The sequence below is a fragment of the Bubalus bubalis genome, chromosome 3, assembly GCF_019923935.1.
Source record: "Bubalus bubalis isolate 160015118507 breed Murrah chromosome 3, NDDB_SH_1, whole genome shotgun sequence".
NCBI classification, from domain to species: Eukaryota; Metazoa; Chordata; class Mammalia; order Artiodactyla; family Bovidae; genus Bubalus; species Bubalus bubalis.
The window spans coordinates 165,658,537-165,675,142 of NC_059159.1; the positions used below are offsets into that span (position 1 = coordinate 165,658,537).

General features: G+C 45.1%; 1 protein-coding gene across 1 annotated transcript in view; it reads left to right on the forward strand.

The window, feature by feature from the left end:
* Nucleotides 1–2,967, forward strand: part of TMEM268 (transmembrane protein 268) — an 82,963-nt gene extending 79,996 nt beyond the window's left edge. The window contains exon 11 of the mRNA XM_025279205.3: nt 2,352–2,967. The gene's annotated coding sequence lies outside the window, so the exon portion shown is untranslated. The remainder of the gene's footprint in view (nt 1–2,351) is intronic.
* Nucleotides 2,968–16,606: the final 13,639 nt, after the last annotated feature.

Consider the following 16,606-nt stretch of genomic DNA (forward strand, 5'->3'; position numbering starts at 1 on the left):
TTGCTTTCTGGTAGTTAGATGGTGTCAATGCTCAAAACTTGTTCCTTGTAGTCCTTGGTGTCCTTAATCCTCAATATGGTAGCATCTGCAGGAGAAGAGCTGAGCAGGTAAGTGGCCTTACCTGGCCTCACACCTGGAGTGTGAGCCTGGGCCACTGCTAGTTCTGTACACAAGGCTGTTTCTGCAGCAAGCCATGGGGACAAAGACCCTCACCAGCCCTGAGAGCACAGATATAGATAAACTGATCAGTAACCATGGCTATAGTCACCTTTTGAGGTTGGAATTTTCCTGCTGAGGCCTCTAGAAGCACAACCTTTTGTACATCTGTATGTGTGTGTGCTCAGTCATGTCTGACTCTTTGTGATCCTGTGGATTGTAGCCCGCCAGGCTTCTCTAGCTATGGGATTTCCCAGGCAAGAATACTGGAGTGGGTTGCCATTTCTCCCTCCAGGGGATCTTCCTGACCCAAGGATGGAACCCCATCTCCTATACCTCCTGCCTTGGCAGACAGGTAGATTCTTTACCACTGCGCCTCATGGGGAGCCCACAGCCCTTTGTTGGTCTGCATTAACAGGAGACACATCTTCAGTTTTAAACATCAGTCTCTTAGCCTCTGTGTTTTAGTTTCTCATGTGTCAAGAGTGCATTATCCCATGCAATACAGAAAATCACACTGATTGCTCAGCTGGAAATACCCTCATCTAGTAGGGGCCCCAGCCCTGACATGCCCTCCTGCTTCCCAAGGGCATTGACTCTTCTCTGGGCTTCCCTTTTGAGAGGCCCCTTACCTCCGGCATGGCCAGAATGCTGCTCTTGGAATGAGAGGACCCGGTGTAGGCCCCACCCCATCCATCTTCCAGCTGTGTGACCTTTTCAATATCACTGAACCTCTCTGAAATTCATCCTCCCTATATATCAGCAAAGGGAAACTCACTTCTCCTGGCAGAAAACTGCTGTGAGGCAAAATAAGACCACAAACTTGAAAGGGCTTGAGAGGCTGCAGTGGGTGGGGTGAGGGTGTGGGGGGAGTCTCTCCAGCTTTGGAGCAGCACATTCTGTTGTTGAACAACTCTGGCATTGCAAACGTGTGAATCGGTTCTGGCTTCCCCAGAGCAGGCTCTCGACAGCCTTTTGTGATTTCTAAGACTGCTCATAGTCCAAACATCCTACCCTATCCCTAGTCTCCTCTTCTCTAGAAAATCTTCCCCAGTTCCTTCGAAAATTATATTATGGGACACAGTTTTCCTAAAACAAAAGGAAGTTGTTGAATATAAACTGCTTGTAGAAGTAATAAAAAGCCATATAGTTCTAGAGTGATATCATTGTTAATAAGATCCTTTATTGTTATCACTATGATGAGAATGAAAACCTCCTCTGTTGGGGGCAGAGGTCACTGATGACTTTCATGCCCCTAAATACCTTTCAGGCCTCATCTGACCTGATTCTCACCTGGCCACATTTCTTAACACGTACTCTTTCCTTGACTGCCAAGGGGGACACTTTTTCTCAGCGTCTTGCTATTTCTTCTTTAGACCTGCCCTTGTAATACTCAAGGATAGGTCTTTGACCCTCTATTCTCTTCCCTCCTCACACCATCCCTGGAAGTTCACCCCTGCTCATCTATTCCAATGGCTTCAATTCCCGCTCATGGGCTAATGATGTCCAAGGCCATCTAGTCCATATTTCTCTCCTGACCACCAGCCCTATAGCCCCAACTACCTGTTAAACATCTCAGTTTGGATGTCTTGTGGGCACGTCAATCTCCTTGAGTCCTCCTTGAGTCCTTTCCCTGACCCTGGACTGTCTTGTGATACACAGTGTAAGTTAACCACCATCCACTCAGTTGCCCAAGCCAGAAACCTAGGAATCACTCATGACTTCTTTCTTGCCTTTTATCCCACACGTAAAGAATTACCAAGTCCTATCAACACCATCTCCATTCCCAGCACCACTACCTCTGTCTAGGAGTTGACAGCTCATTTATTGCAATAGCGCTTTATGTAGTTTCTCAGTCTCTGGGATTCCCCATTTCTAATTCAGTTTCTACACTAGCCAAAGAGATCTTTCTAAAGCCGGATCAGATCACAGGGATTTCTGTTAGATGGTTCACACCACTCCCACTGGCCCTTGTATCCTAACACCTGCCACCACAACCTGAACTCTGGGGACACCATGGAAGGAAGGGGAAGCATGGAGGCACTTAAGAACTAGTCTAAATCTGTGGGAAGCTCCGGGGAGGACATCCTGATTTGGCACGTGGAGGGAATATGAGCCAGAGGCAGACGGGGATGGGAAGCCTTGTCACACAGATGTGACTTCTGCTCTTTCCTCTCTCCCACTCATTGCCTCAGGGTCCCAGCGCCTGCCTGCTACAACTTGGCTGTGACGCGGAGAACTGTGGGGGCACCTCGGTTTCCCCTGCAGCTGATGCCAAGAAGAAGAAACGAGAAGTTGTTTTCCCCCGAATTTATATGTTAAAGTGCTAACCCCCAGGCCCTTGGATTGTGACTGTATTTGGAGATAGAGTCTTTGAAAATATAATGAAGTTAAAATGGGACCATTAGAGCGGGCCCTAATCCGGTAGGACTAGTGTCCTTATAAGAGGAAGCTGGGACTCAGGCAGGTACAGAGGAAAGACCATGTGAAGATAGGGAGCAGACGGCCGTCGACAAGCTGAGAAACCAGCCCTATTGACGCCTGATTTTGGACTGCTAGCCTCTAGAATTGTGAGAAAATAAATTTCTGTTGTTTAAGCTATTCAGCCTATGGCACTTTGTTATAGATTCCCCAGCAAACTAATACAGAGGTGTGAAGATTGAAGGGAAAAGATAAAGCTCTCATTATTCACAAGTGCTGTGATCATGGACAAGGAAAACCAACTGAACAAAACTAACAAGAGGATTCAGCAAGACTGTCAGACACGAGACCAGCTACTAAAAGCTGACAGCTTGTTTCCACACCAGCAAACACCAGCCATAAAACACATAAAAGAAAATACGCTGCCATTCATAGTAGCTACAAAAATGATTCCTAGGAATTAGTTTATCACTGAATAAATGAGTTCTCTTTGGAAAAAAATTAAATTCAATTAAAGGACATAAAAGAAAGTTTTAAATAAATCGAGAGATACTCCAGGTTCATGATAACATAACATTCTATACATGTCAGCTACTTCAAATTAATTTAAAATTTTAAAAATGCAATTGCAATTAGAACTTCATATATGTTGAGAAACTTAAAACTTTTTCTCAAATTAATAAATATAAAGGTCTGCAAATAGCTGAGGCATCTTTTAAAAAGAGGAGGGATGTGTCTTCTAGATACTAAAATATTTAAAAAAGTTGTAGTAGGACTTCCTTGATGGTACAGCAGATAAGAATCTGCCTGCCAGTGCAAGGGATGTGGGTTCCAGCCCTGGTCCAGGAAGATTCCACATGCCATGGAGCAGTGAAGCCCTTGCGCCACAACCACTGAGATCCCTGTGCCACAGCTACTGAAATCTGTGCGCCTAGAGCAGGTGCTCCACGACAAGAGAAACCACCACCGCGGGAAGCCCATGCTCAGCTAGAGAGTGGCGGGGTCCCCCTCCTCCCCCCACAACTAGAGAAAGCCTTCGTGCAACAAGGAAAGACCCAGCTCAGCCAAAAATGCATGTGTACATAAATATAGCAGTGGGTACATGTCAAAAGATAAAATGCAGTATCTCTGGGATTGTATTTTAAAAAGTCAGGGTAATAGAGAGCTATGTGGTTTCCACAGAAGGAATGTCAGTAGATCCATGGAAGAGGATGGAGAGCTCAGGGACAAGGCACACAGGTATGGGAACTTGATACGTGATAAACACAGCACCACAGAGCAATGGGGAAAATCTCACGGACTTGCAGATGCCTTTGAAAACTGGTTGATTATATATATCACGGTAGAACTGGATTCCTACCCAGAACAACACAAGTAGACTCCAGATAAATTGAAGATTCAAATGTCAGTAAAACAGATTGAAGAAAATGTAAGGGAATATTTCTTTAAACTTAGGCATAAGGAAGTCTTCTCAAACAAAATCCCCAAATGCAAAGTCTCATGTGAAAAATTAATTTATTTTTAATCAAAATTTTGGATTTCTAATCAATGGGATTAGATAGTCATAACCCAGTGGGAAGATGACCTATAGATCAGTGGTCCTCAACTAGGGTTGATTTTGCCCACCATCCCAGGACACTGACAATATTTGGAGACAGTTTTGATATCACAGCAGGGCTGGAGGCACTCCTGGCATCTAGCGCACAGAGGCCAGGGGTGCTACTAAATGTGCTCCAGTGCCTCAGTGAAGGACTCTCAGGACAAAATGTGAGCAGTGCTGGGACCGCAACACTCCGATAGACAGATGTCACAGATGCCACATCTAAAACCTCGACTATATAAGACATTATATAAAATTTTAAGAAAAAATGGGGAGCCCAATGGAAAGTTGGGCAAAATGTTGCTGTTGTTGTTCAGTCATGAAGATGTGTCCAGCTCTCTGTGACCCCATGGACTGTAGCATGCCAGGCTTCTCGGTCCTTCACCATCTCCCTGAGTTTGCTCAAATCCATGTCCATTGAGTCAATGATGCTCTCTAACCATCTTATCCTGTCACCCCTTATCCTCTTGCTCTCAACCTTTCCCAGCATCAGGGTCTTTTCCAGCAAAGTGGGTCTTCACATCAAGTAGTCAAAATATTGGCGCTTCAGCTTCAGCATTAATCTTTGCAATGAATATTCAGCATTGATATCCTTTAGGGTTGACTGGTTTGATCTCCTTGCTGTCCAAGGGACTCTCAAGAGTCTTCTCCAGCACCACAGTTCAAAAGCATCAGTTCTTTGTCATTCAGCTTTCTTTATGGTCCAACTCTCACATCCATATGTGACTACTAGAAAAACCATAGCTTTGACTATATGGACCTTTGTTGGTAAAGTGTTATCTCTGCTTTTGAATGCGCTGTCTAGGTTTGTCATAGCTTTTCTTCCAAGGAGCAAGCATCTTTTAATTTCATGACTGCAGTCACTGTCTGCAGTGACTTTGGAGCCCAAGAAAATAAAACCTGTCACAGTTTCCATTTTTCCCCCATCTGTTTGCCATGAAGTGATGGGACCGGATGCCATGATGTTAGTTTTTTGAATGTTGAGTTTTAAGACAACTTTTTCACTCCCTTTCACCTTTATCAAGAGGTTCTTTAGTTCCTCTTAGCTTTCTGCCATTAAAGTAGTATCATCTGCATATCTGAAGTTATTGGTGTTTCTCCTGGCAATCTTGATTCCAGCTTGTGATTCATCCAGCCCAGCATTTCACATGATGTACTCTGCATATATGTTAAATAAGCAGTGGCATATAAGTGACAGTTACAGCCTTGATGTACTTCTTTACCAATTTTGAACCAGTTCATTGTTTCATGTCCAGTACTAACTGTTGCTTCTTGTCCTGCATACAGGTTTCTCAGTCAGAAGATAAAGTGGTCTGGTACTCCCATCTCTTTAAGAATTTTCCACAGTTTGTTATAATCCACACAGTCAAAGCCTTTAGTGTAGTCAATGAAGCAGAAGTAGATAGATATTTTGGAATTCCCTTGCTTTTTCTTTGATCCAGTGGACGTTGCCAATTTGATCACTGGTTCCTTTGCCTTTTCTAAATCCAGCTTGCACATCTGGGAGTTCTTGATTCACATACTGCTTAAGCCTGGCTTGAAGGATTTTGAGCATAATCTTGCTAGCTTGTGAAATGAGTGCAATCGTAAAGTAATTTGAACATTCTTTGGCATTTCTTTGGGATTGGAATGAAAACTGACCTTTTCTAGTCCTGCAGCCACTGCTGAGTTTTACAGATTTGCTGGCATATTGGGCAATATGTACAATTAAGCAATCCACAGCAAGAGAAGCCAAAATGGCTTGTGAGTATATTCATTAATAATTGGAGATATGAGTTACAATGGTAAACTTTTACACTCGCTGGCAAAGATGAAATAATTGGATAATGTCAAGCATTTACAGGGATATGAGGATCTAGGGACTCTTGCACACCACTAGTGTGGGTGTAGATGGAGGCAGTGATTTTGGAGAGCCATCAGACAGAATTTAGTGAAGATAATGTATCGACTCTGATGGACTCAGCATTGTTACTGGTGAGCATCCCAGGTTTTTTACACAGGTTCCTCAGGGAACATATTCAAACATGTTCATCACAGCATTGCTTTTGGTAACAAGGTGATCAGGAGGTCCTTGGGGTACACTGGGGGAACAGGAGAGGCAAACATAGTGTCAGCACACTGTGAAGTCCTGTGCATTCAGCAGAGCCCACAGATTGCATACATGTGTATGGCAACAGGCATAGCTTCCAAACAGTTGTAAGAATTAAATGGAATAAAGTAGAACCATGCCTGACACACAGCTCTGAATAATGCTTTTGCATGTGCCACTTAGATGAAATTAAAACACATGCACACATAGATTTGATCAGAACTCGGGCACCTGTGTTGTACATTTAGTTAAATTCATTCTGTGTCTTGTTTTGTTCAGTATTATGTACTTTGTGCCAGACACTTTTTTTGTTACTTTCATCCTCGTGCCCTGGTAGGTAATTATTTTAAGGACTTCGATATATACCAAGTGTGGGTAATAAAAAAGTAATAAAACTAGGAGAGAAGTGTTGTATTAATCTTCTTAGGCTGCCATAATAAAACACCACAGACGGGGGGACTAAACAACAGAAGTTCATTTTCCTACAGGTCTGGAGGCTGGAAGTCCAAGGTCAAGGCATTGGCAGGTTTGTTTCTCCTGAGGCTTTTCTCCTTGGCTTGCAGGTGGCTGTCTCTTGCTGTATCCTTACATGTCCTTTTCTCATTGTCATGCCTCCCTGGTGTCTCTGGCTCTTCTTCTTTATTTGGCTGCACCTCACAACATGTGGGATTTTTATTTCCCTGACTAAGGATCAAACCTGTGCCCCCTGCATTGGAAGTGTGAAGTCTTAACAACTGGACCACCAGGGAAGTCCCCTCTGCCTCTTCTTACAGAGACCCCAGTCCTGTTTGACTAGGGCCCTACTTTTTGACCCCATTTAACATTAATTACCTTCTTTAAGGTCTATTCCCTGCAGTAATGTTGGAAAATAAGGCTTCAACATATGAATTTGCAAAGTGAAAATGTTAGACGGTCAGTTGTGTCTGACCCTTTGTGATCCCATGGACTGTAGCCTCCCAGGCTGCTGTGTCGATAGAATTCTTCAGGCAAGAATATTGGAATGGGTAGCCATCCTCCCGACCCAGGGATTGAACCCAGGTCTCCCACATTGCAGGCAGATTCTTTACCATCTGAGCCACCTTTGGGGGGACGGGTACGGGGGCAATGCAATTCAGACCAGAACAAGACTATTGATTTTAAAGGGGTCATGAGGCCTCTGGGATGGTGCTGCTTACACAGATATGTTTATCTGGTGAGAATTCTTTGAATGACACTTATGGTTTGTATATTTTTTTAAAAGGTATCAGTTCAGTTCAGTCGCTCAGTCATGTCTGACTCTTTGCGACCCTGTGGACTGCAGCATGCCAGGCTTCCCTGTCCATCACCAACTCCTGGAGCTTGTTCAAACTCATGTCCAGCGAGTCCGTGATGCCATCCAACTGTCTCATCCTCTGTTATCCCCTTCTCCTCCTGCCTTCAATCTTTCCCAGCATGAAGGTCTTTTCCAGTGAGTCAGTTTTTTGCATCAGGTGGCCAAAGTATTGGAGCTTCAGCTTCAGCATCAGTCTCCTCCTTTACTGACCAGAAAATTCATGCCCTCTCCTGACTTCCTTTTTTACACCCTAGCACCTGCCTCCCCAAAGAATCTCACAGCCTTGGGATAAATTTCCAAGTCACACTGGCCTTCCACTCCCTCCCTCTGGACAAGAGAGTAGTGGGTGTGGGTGAATAGTCAAAAAGCACAGCTCCTCTAGCCACAGAATTTGAATACCCAGCAGGAGTGGCCTCTGTGAGTCATGAAGGATGAAACCACACGGCCCCCACCTCTTGTGTTTTTCTTGGAATCGGGTGTGTGGGTGTGAGCACCCTCTCACAAAGACCTTTGAAGACTTGTGTCTCAAAAGGGGGCTGACATCTCACCTGTACAGGATGCTCTGCAGGTAGCAAAGCACTTTCATATACCTTGATTCATTCCTACCTTATGACAACCCTTGGGATTGGGATGGTCATTCCCAGGCAAGAGCTGAAGCATCTGAGCACCCGGGTGTGACTTTCCCAGAGTCATCACTGGTAGACAGCTCAAATGCCACTCAAAACTGGTCTTTCTGCTCACAGATGGAGGAAAGAGCATGCATTGGGGATCTCTCACTGCCAGGCCCTTGGCAGTTGTTACCTTGTTGCGTGAGAGAAGTTGAGGCTCAACCAAGTGGGTTTGCTCAGAGTCTCCAGCTAGTGAATGTTATCATGAGGGTGTGAAGCCACATGGCTCTGAATACAAAGTTAGTGGATGTGCAAATTCATTCAGTGCATGGCTTCCCAAATCCAGGTCTTCCCAGATCCTGATCCCAAAGGATCAGTCCCAGTCAAACCCAGAGGGGCTTCCTAATGGGCACTGATGGCTTGTCATCCTGTTGCAGTAGTTCCCAGTCAGGAGAGTGTCATCATTTCCATCATCACCCTCACCTTTGGCACCACTTACTGAGTGCTTCCTGTATGCTAAGCACTGTACCAGCTGCATGTATGTAACTCATGTGTTAATGTTCTAAGCCCTGGTACATCAGCTTATGACTGTATTTAAAGATAGTGTCTTTAAGAGATAATTTAAATGAGGTTATCAGGGTGGGCTGTAATTCAGTATGACTGCTATCTTGATAAGAAGAGGACATTATGGCATATTTACATAATATTTGCACATATTTACATAAGAATGCATGCAGAGGGAAGATGATACGAAGACACAGGGAGAAGAAAACCCTCTGCAAGTCAAGCAGAGAGACCTCAGAAAAACCAGCTTACCAAATCTTGACCTTGGACTTATAGCTACTGGAACTGTAAGGAAATAACCTTTCTGCTGTTTTACCCAGTACCAGTCTCTGGTACTTTGTTATGGCAGTCCTGGTGAACACCTGACCTTACTATGTTCTAACAGGCATTATTCGAAATAAGGAGCCTGAATAAGGCAGGAATGAAACGGGGACAGGTCTCATGGGATTGTCTGCAAGACCAGTTGACAGCTAGACTTGTGCCCACAAAGTGGTGGTTATCCTGGTGACGTCTCCATAGTGGGGACTGGTGGCCTTCAGCTCAGTGAGTTCAGACACCCCTGGGTCAGTCCACCCCTGAGGATGAAAGCCTCCCGCTTGTCCTTGCCTGGGCTCTGCTTCTGTGCTGGGCACATGCTTGGTGGACATAAGCCTGCTTGCTTCCTCCCAGCAGTAGTCCCCTGGGGCGAGCGTGGTATCTCTTTATAGGTGGGACTTGAAGAAGAGAGAATGCAGCTTGTAGGGACTGGAAGTAGAATGTGAACCTAGTTTTGTCCCATACCAGAACTCAGAGTGACACCAGCTACCTCAGGAGGAATGATGCACTTATGTATACCTGATGCCGAGGGATCGGTCCCAGTGCAGACGCAGCCCCCTGTGGTCTGGATGTCTCTGGGGGCCTGGGGCGGTGTTCCGTTCCCTGTGGCCTTGCTTGTCAGAGCATTCTCGGGGATGGTGGAATTGAAGTGAGGAGAAGGAGAAAACGTGCCTGTGCTTTTTCTTCTCTTGAGCCAGTAAGGCAGAGGCTGAGTGAAAACAACTTGGGCCAGCCTGTGTAGATTCAAACCTGAGCTCCTCACTTGCCTGGGTGTGACCCAGGGCAAGTCGTGTGACCGTCTGGAGCCTTGGTCTCCTCCTCCAGGAAGCATAGAAAGTTGTGCTCACAAAGGCCCTCCTGGGGCTGCAGGGAGGACCAGTGTATCTGTATGTCCAAAGCCTCCACAGGCTTCCCTTCCTGGTGGGGTGAGGAGCGGGCACGCGTTCACTGGCAGTGGTCCATATCGACTGATACCATTCTGTGTATTGTTATTTAGTTGCTAGGTCGTGTCAACTCTGCAACTGCCAGGCTCCCCTCTCAAAGGGATTTCCTAGGCAAGAATACTGGAGTGGTCTGCCTTCTCCAGGGGATCTTCCAACCCAGGGATTGAACTAGACTCTCCTGCATTAGCAGGCAGATTCTTTACCACTGAGCCACCAGGGAAGCTTGTTTTGTGTATTCAGTTCAGTTCAGTTCAGTCGCTCAGTCGTGTCCAACTCTTTGCGTTGCTACTGTCCTCCAAACAGAACTCAGTTGACAGATGACAGCACAGGGCAGGTCATCTCCCCTTGTGCTTTGGAGAGCAAGTTCTTTACACACACGTTCTTCTTATCCACACAGGCAGCTCATCTCTTCCTTCATGGGTGGATTTGTTTACATGAATATTCTGTCTCTTTCTCTTGCTTCTGGGCCTTTGTATGTGCATCTCTCTTTGCTTGGAAACTTCTCCTCCTGCCTCTTTGTCTGATCAACTCCTACTTATCCTTCGGGTGTCAGCTTAAATGCTACCTCCCCTGAGAAGCCCACCCTGATTTGATTCTGGCTTCTGGGCTCCCACAGATCCTACTATAGAAATGGCCACTGCAATCGCTCCTTCCTCGTAGTGGTCTCTCCCTGCACCTTCCCCAGCCCCACTGTACTGTGAGTTCATCAAGGACAGAAGTAGGCCCTCCTGTCCACTGGTGGATCCACAGTGAGTATCTGACACACAATATGTGCACCACACATGTTAACTGACTTAGCGGTGATCGTATATGTGAGGACAAAAGCGATAAAAACCACACGGCTGGCCCTGGTTGCCCCTTGTCTGTTTTACAAGGAGCGCCCTTGGTTGGCGCCGCTCGCGGGGTGTGGAGAGGAGCAAGGCGGAAGTCCCCTGGGCCAGGCTGCTCTACTTGAGGGGCTGGCGAAGGGACAGGAGTGTGACTCTCCAGTTCTAGGCTTTGAGCAAAATGAGAATGAGTAGGAAAGAGGGCAGAGATCTGAGCAGGTTCACAAAGGACAGAGCTCTGTAGAGAAAGAAATGCTGAAGGAGGAGTTGGAGGAAGTTTTGTGCGTGAGAAGCGCTGTCTGACTCCCCCCTCGACACCCTCAAAAGGCCTTCAGAACAGAACCAGCAGTCCCATCACCCAGCAGTTGTCAAAAATGCAGATTCTCTGGCTCCGCCCTGGACCTGTTGAATCAGAAACCCTGTGGGTGGACTCAGCACATCTACGCTTTAACAAGCCCTCTGGGGGATTCTGACTCACAGTAAAGTTTGGGAACCGACTGCAGGACAACCCAGTACCGCCATCCACCTCTTTCTGTTGCTCTGTATCTGCTCTTGGGCTTCGTCGGGGGGAGAGCCCCCATGTGAAGAGCTAGGCTTCGGGTCGAGCAGCAGGGCCAAGTGCTGGTCCCACTTACTTGCAGGCTCTTGGTGGCATTTCCTTCCTTCTAACCTCGAGGTACTGCCAACAGCCTCTGTTTGACAGAGAAACTGAGGCTCATAGAGGTAAGGAACTTGCTCAGGAGGCATCAGTGGACTGAACAAGTCAGATTTTGGGATTGAGACCTGATTTCCAGCAGCGCTTGTGCTTTTCTAAAGCATTTGTCGCTCTGAGTCCAGGTATTTTGGTCTGGAAAATGGAAACATGGGTGCCTGGAGCCAGCAATGGGATAACAGTTGTGGAAGGCAAGTGTAAAGAGCCTCATATAGAAGATGCAACAGTAGAAGAGCACTGTCTTGTTGCATGCTAGGAACATGGCGTCACTAATTTCTTATTGTAATAATTTGGGAATTGCTGAGTCTAAGAGGTACTGTGCAAGACTTGGGGGGGGGGGGGGGCGGAGAGAGAGAGAGAATGCCACAAAGCCTTTTTGCTCATTAATGTATTTTGGAGGAAGCCCTTGTTTGTGTCTGATTTCTGAGAACTCAGGATTGGAATGAAAGTCAGCCGTCTGTGTCTTGGATGATACTGCTGCAGACCTAGGGTTTGCAAACTTGGCTGCCAGTTAGAATCCCTGAGCAGTTTTTAAATGTCAATGTTGTGGTTGCGCCCCAGACCAATGACTTTAGAATCTCTGTAGATGGGCCTGGGCTGCTCAAGAAAGGCCTCCAAGTGAGGCTTCCAAGAAATGATTGCCAATGGAGATGACAAAGCATTAAAAAGAAAACTCTGAAGATTATTATAAAGGGGGAGGGGAGATTCCATTTATTGAGCACCTTTTCTTGCATGGTCACATCTCTTTCTGACCTCATCTGGGAAAGATTCTTGGCCTTCAAGAGCCCGTGTGGTTAGACCAATTAACAGTTTAGACCCAGACCGTCCAGGATAATCTTCCCATATCAAGGTCCTTAACTTAAGCACATCTGCAAAGTCCCTTTTGCCAGGTAAGATGATATATATATATACATAGGTTCTAGGGATTAAGTCAGGATATCTCTGAGGGGCTATTAATCTGCATATCACGAGTGCTGAGCCCAGTAGGGGCTCGGTAGAGGTTGATTAAGTGAAGTGAAGTCTGACTCTTTGCAACCCCGTGGACTGTAGCCTGCCAGGCTCCTCCAACCATGGGATTTTCCAGGCAAGAATACTGGAGTGGGTTGCCATTTCCTTCTCTAGGGGATCTTAACAACCCGGGACTGAACCCAGGTCTCCCACATTGTAGGCGGACTCTTTACTGTCTGAACCACCAGGTTAAGCTGGTTGGTAAAGGTTAGCCTTGTTAATCTCATTAATGACTTGGAGAGATGGACACTGGTATTCTGCCTACTTTCTGTCACATCCATGATGTGTGACCTTGGGCTGGTCACTTAATATCTCTGAACCTCAATCCCCTACTCTGTATAATGGGGGATAATAGCATCTATCTTATAGTATTGTTTTTGATGATTAAGTGAATTATTTCTAATCAAGTGCTTAAATTAAGGGCTTCCCTGATAGCTCAGTTGGTAAAGATCTGACTGCAATGCAGGAGACCACAGTTTGATCCCTGGGTGGGGAAGATCTGCTGGAGAAGGGATAGGCTACCCACTCCCGTATTCCTGGGTTTCCCTTGTGGCTCAGCTGGTAAAGAATCCTGCAATGTGAGAGACCTGGGTTCGATCCCTGGGTTGGGAAGATCCCCTGGAGAAGGGAAAGGCTATTCATTCCATTATTCTGGCCTGGAGAATTCCATGGACTATATAGCCCATGGGGTCACAAAGAGTTGGACACAACTGAGCAAGTTTCACTTTACTTTCAAGTGCTTAAAATGTTGTCTGGTATACAGTAAACTTCCAATAGTTGTGATCTGAAATAATAAAATAATGACAACAACATCATCATCTTCGTGTTACATGGCACAGAGAATTAGATCATTCAGGGTTTCGAGGTCTGTTGCAGATACAAGTTTGTGACCCCAGGTTCTATGCTTTCTTCCAGAGAAGTGAAGGGTTCTCTGGGGAAGAGTAAAGGTCAAGGGTGGATTTTCCAAGAAGCAGATTTCAACTCAGTGAAAGACCTTTCTGTCAGGCAAGGGGACTGGCGAAAGCATGCCTCCTTCTGTGGAGGCTTCAGGGAACCCCTGCTACAGTCTCCTCAGAAGTCTGTGAGTCTGGCAGAGGAGCAGGGTTGGGGGCCCAGGGAAGGACAGAGTCCTCAGAATGCACCTTGCTGGCTTCCTGGACTATAACAGAAACGGGACTGATGGGGTTCAGGAAGCTCCCTGCATAGCAGGTGGTGAGGGCTTCTGTTTATCCTCTCTGCTCCTGTTCTCCCTTTTTCAGGAAACAAATGCCTGTGGAATCATTGGCAGAGGCCATGTGAGTGTGTCAACAGAGAAGCAGAATCATAGAGGTGGCTGCCTCTGCTAGATTGTGGGGCCCTTACCCCCATTTTGCAGATGAAGAAACTGAGTTTCCTCATCTATGATATGCCGTTGTTGTGGTAGGGGGAAGAGGCAGGGGATGGCTCCCAAAGCTCCTGCTCCTATGTCACTTACATCATTACTGCTCACACCCCAAGGTCACACCGATCACATGGCCAAGCCTGATTTCTGGGGTGGGGAGGGGACAGGAACTATACCAGCCTCCTCCAAGTATGCACTACAGGCCACAGGGCGATGAGTGGGAAGGGTAATCTGCCTCCAGGGAAGGCGGCCAATAACTGGGACTGATAATACTCTGACCACCCTCTGATCTGAGAGCTTTAGTCATTTGGGGGGCAGGTTCTGATGCATCCCTTCAGTTTGCTTACCCTGATTCTCTGCTCACAACACAGAAACATTGCTCTGGAAGACTTGGGGGGCTGTCAACTAAGAATAGATACAATGAGTCGTCTGAGCGTCTTTTGCTCTGCAGGTGGGTCCATAGACTGAAACCTTTGAAACTTCCTTATGGCAGTGTTATGTATGGTGACTGGGAGCAGCCTAAATGTCCAGCAAGAGGGTACTGGCAAAGGAACCATAGCTAAATATTAAATTGGAAGACTCTCCAAAATGTAACAGTGAGTGCAAAAAGTAAATGCAGGATGATACCAACATAAAAACATGTAGAGTTTTGGAAGCAGGCGATTCCTCAAAATGTTAAACATAGGCTTATCATACGCAATTTCACTCCTAGGTGTCTACCAAGAGAACTGAAAACAATTGTTCACACAATAACTAGCGTATGAATATTCAGAGCAGCATTATTCATAATAGCCAAAAAGCAGAAACAATCTAAATGCCCATCAGTAGATGAGTGGATAAACAATTACAACATATCCACAAATGGAATATTATTTGGCCATAAAAAGAATGAAGTACCAATACATCACGGACGGATGATCATTGAAAACATCATACTAAGTGGGAGAAGCCAGACTCAAAAGACCAAAGATCACACACTGTAGGATTCCATTTGTAGGAAATGTCCAAAATAGGCAAATCTGTAGAGGTATGAGTGAGATTCGTGTTTGCTAGGGGCTGGGAGAGGAGGGAGTGATTGCTTAAAAGCTGCAATGTGCCTTATGGGGTGATGAAAATGTTCTGAAATTAGATAATGTGATGGTTGTATAACATCGTGTCATACTAAATGGCACTGGGGGTTACTCTTTAAAAATGATTAAAATGGTAAATTTTACTATGACTGTTTTATCACAATAAGACAAAACATACAGAACAGCATACATGTAGTGTATACAAAAAATATGCATGGAACTGTCTATACCAGTATCAGGACAGTGATTAACTTGGGGATGGTTGAAGGGGAATGGGAGAGAAGGGGTCTCAATTGTGTCTAACATTTTATTGCCTTAAAATGGCCTGGAAGTGTATATGGCAAAAGGTCAAATTTTATGAAAGTTGGGTTAGTATTCGAATATTATTTTGTAGTTCTCTGCATTTTTCTGAATGTTTGAAATGTATGTTAGTCAAAAGAGAAAAAAGCCCAGAGGCTTTGAAAACAGTTTCTGGGCAGCTGTAAATGCGAGTGCGTCTTTTGCCTCACTGCACTCTGAGAGCAGGTGACTTAGGGAACAGGGAACGTTAGATTTCACTGTATTTCTGCCTGGCTGCATTCCATTATTTTAGATTCTATTGAAATTAATGATGCAGGGACATTATTTTTTTCCATCTGGACATCGAACTTTGACTCTGATCTATGAATTCCATCTTCCAGACGCATACTGATGGGCTGAGGGTTTCCATCTCAGATAATTGCTTTTTTCCCCTTTGTTTGGTGGAAGACACAATTTTCCTTTCACACCAAAACCATTTAAAGATAAGGCAGTAAACTTGTTTTTTCAGTTTGTGATGTTTTAAATGAGTTATTCCATCATCATTACAAGCAATTCTCCAATCTGTGGGACCTCTCAGAGATGAAGAGGGAGAGGGATGAAGTGAAGGTGCTGATTTTAGATGTTACCGATTATGTCGCTGAACAGACAAATTCAGAGTATCTCTGGGGATAAGGCAAGAGATGGTTGGAGTTTGGTTTTCCTCCAAAAGATTAATACCTCTCTGGATCCTGTTCTTTTTCTCTGTAAAATAAAGTGATCATCCTTGTTTCAGAAGCACCTATGCAATAAAGTTAACTATAATTTCAACAAAACCTAGCTAAACTCATATATCCAGCAGCAAACATAATACCACTGGGGTTTCCATTACTCAAACTTTTCCTGAAGTTCCCTTCAAGGTCATGTTATCCAACAAGCTCACTTTATAGATGAGGAAACTGAGGCCTAGTTTGGCAACAAGTCTTGTCCAAGATCCCGAAATCTGTTTAGCTATTTCAAGGTCAGATTTCTACCTCACTTGTCAGTCTTGACCTCATATCTTATTGTCTGTATCTAAAATAACTTTTCCTACCAATGGCAGTTGCTTTGTCTATTCAGAGTCTCTTTTTTTTTTTGGTACCATATGAATTTTAGGATTGTTTTTTCTTTTTCTGTGAAATGTGCCATTGGGATTTTCTTGGCAAAAATACTGAATTTAAATACATTGCTTTGGGTAGAATGGACACTAACAGTGTTGTCTTCTGATCTGTGAGCACAGTATGTCAGTGATTTGTGTAAAGACAGACAAACAGGTCAACGGGA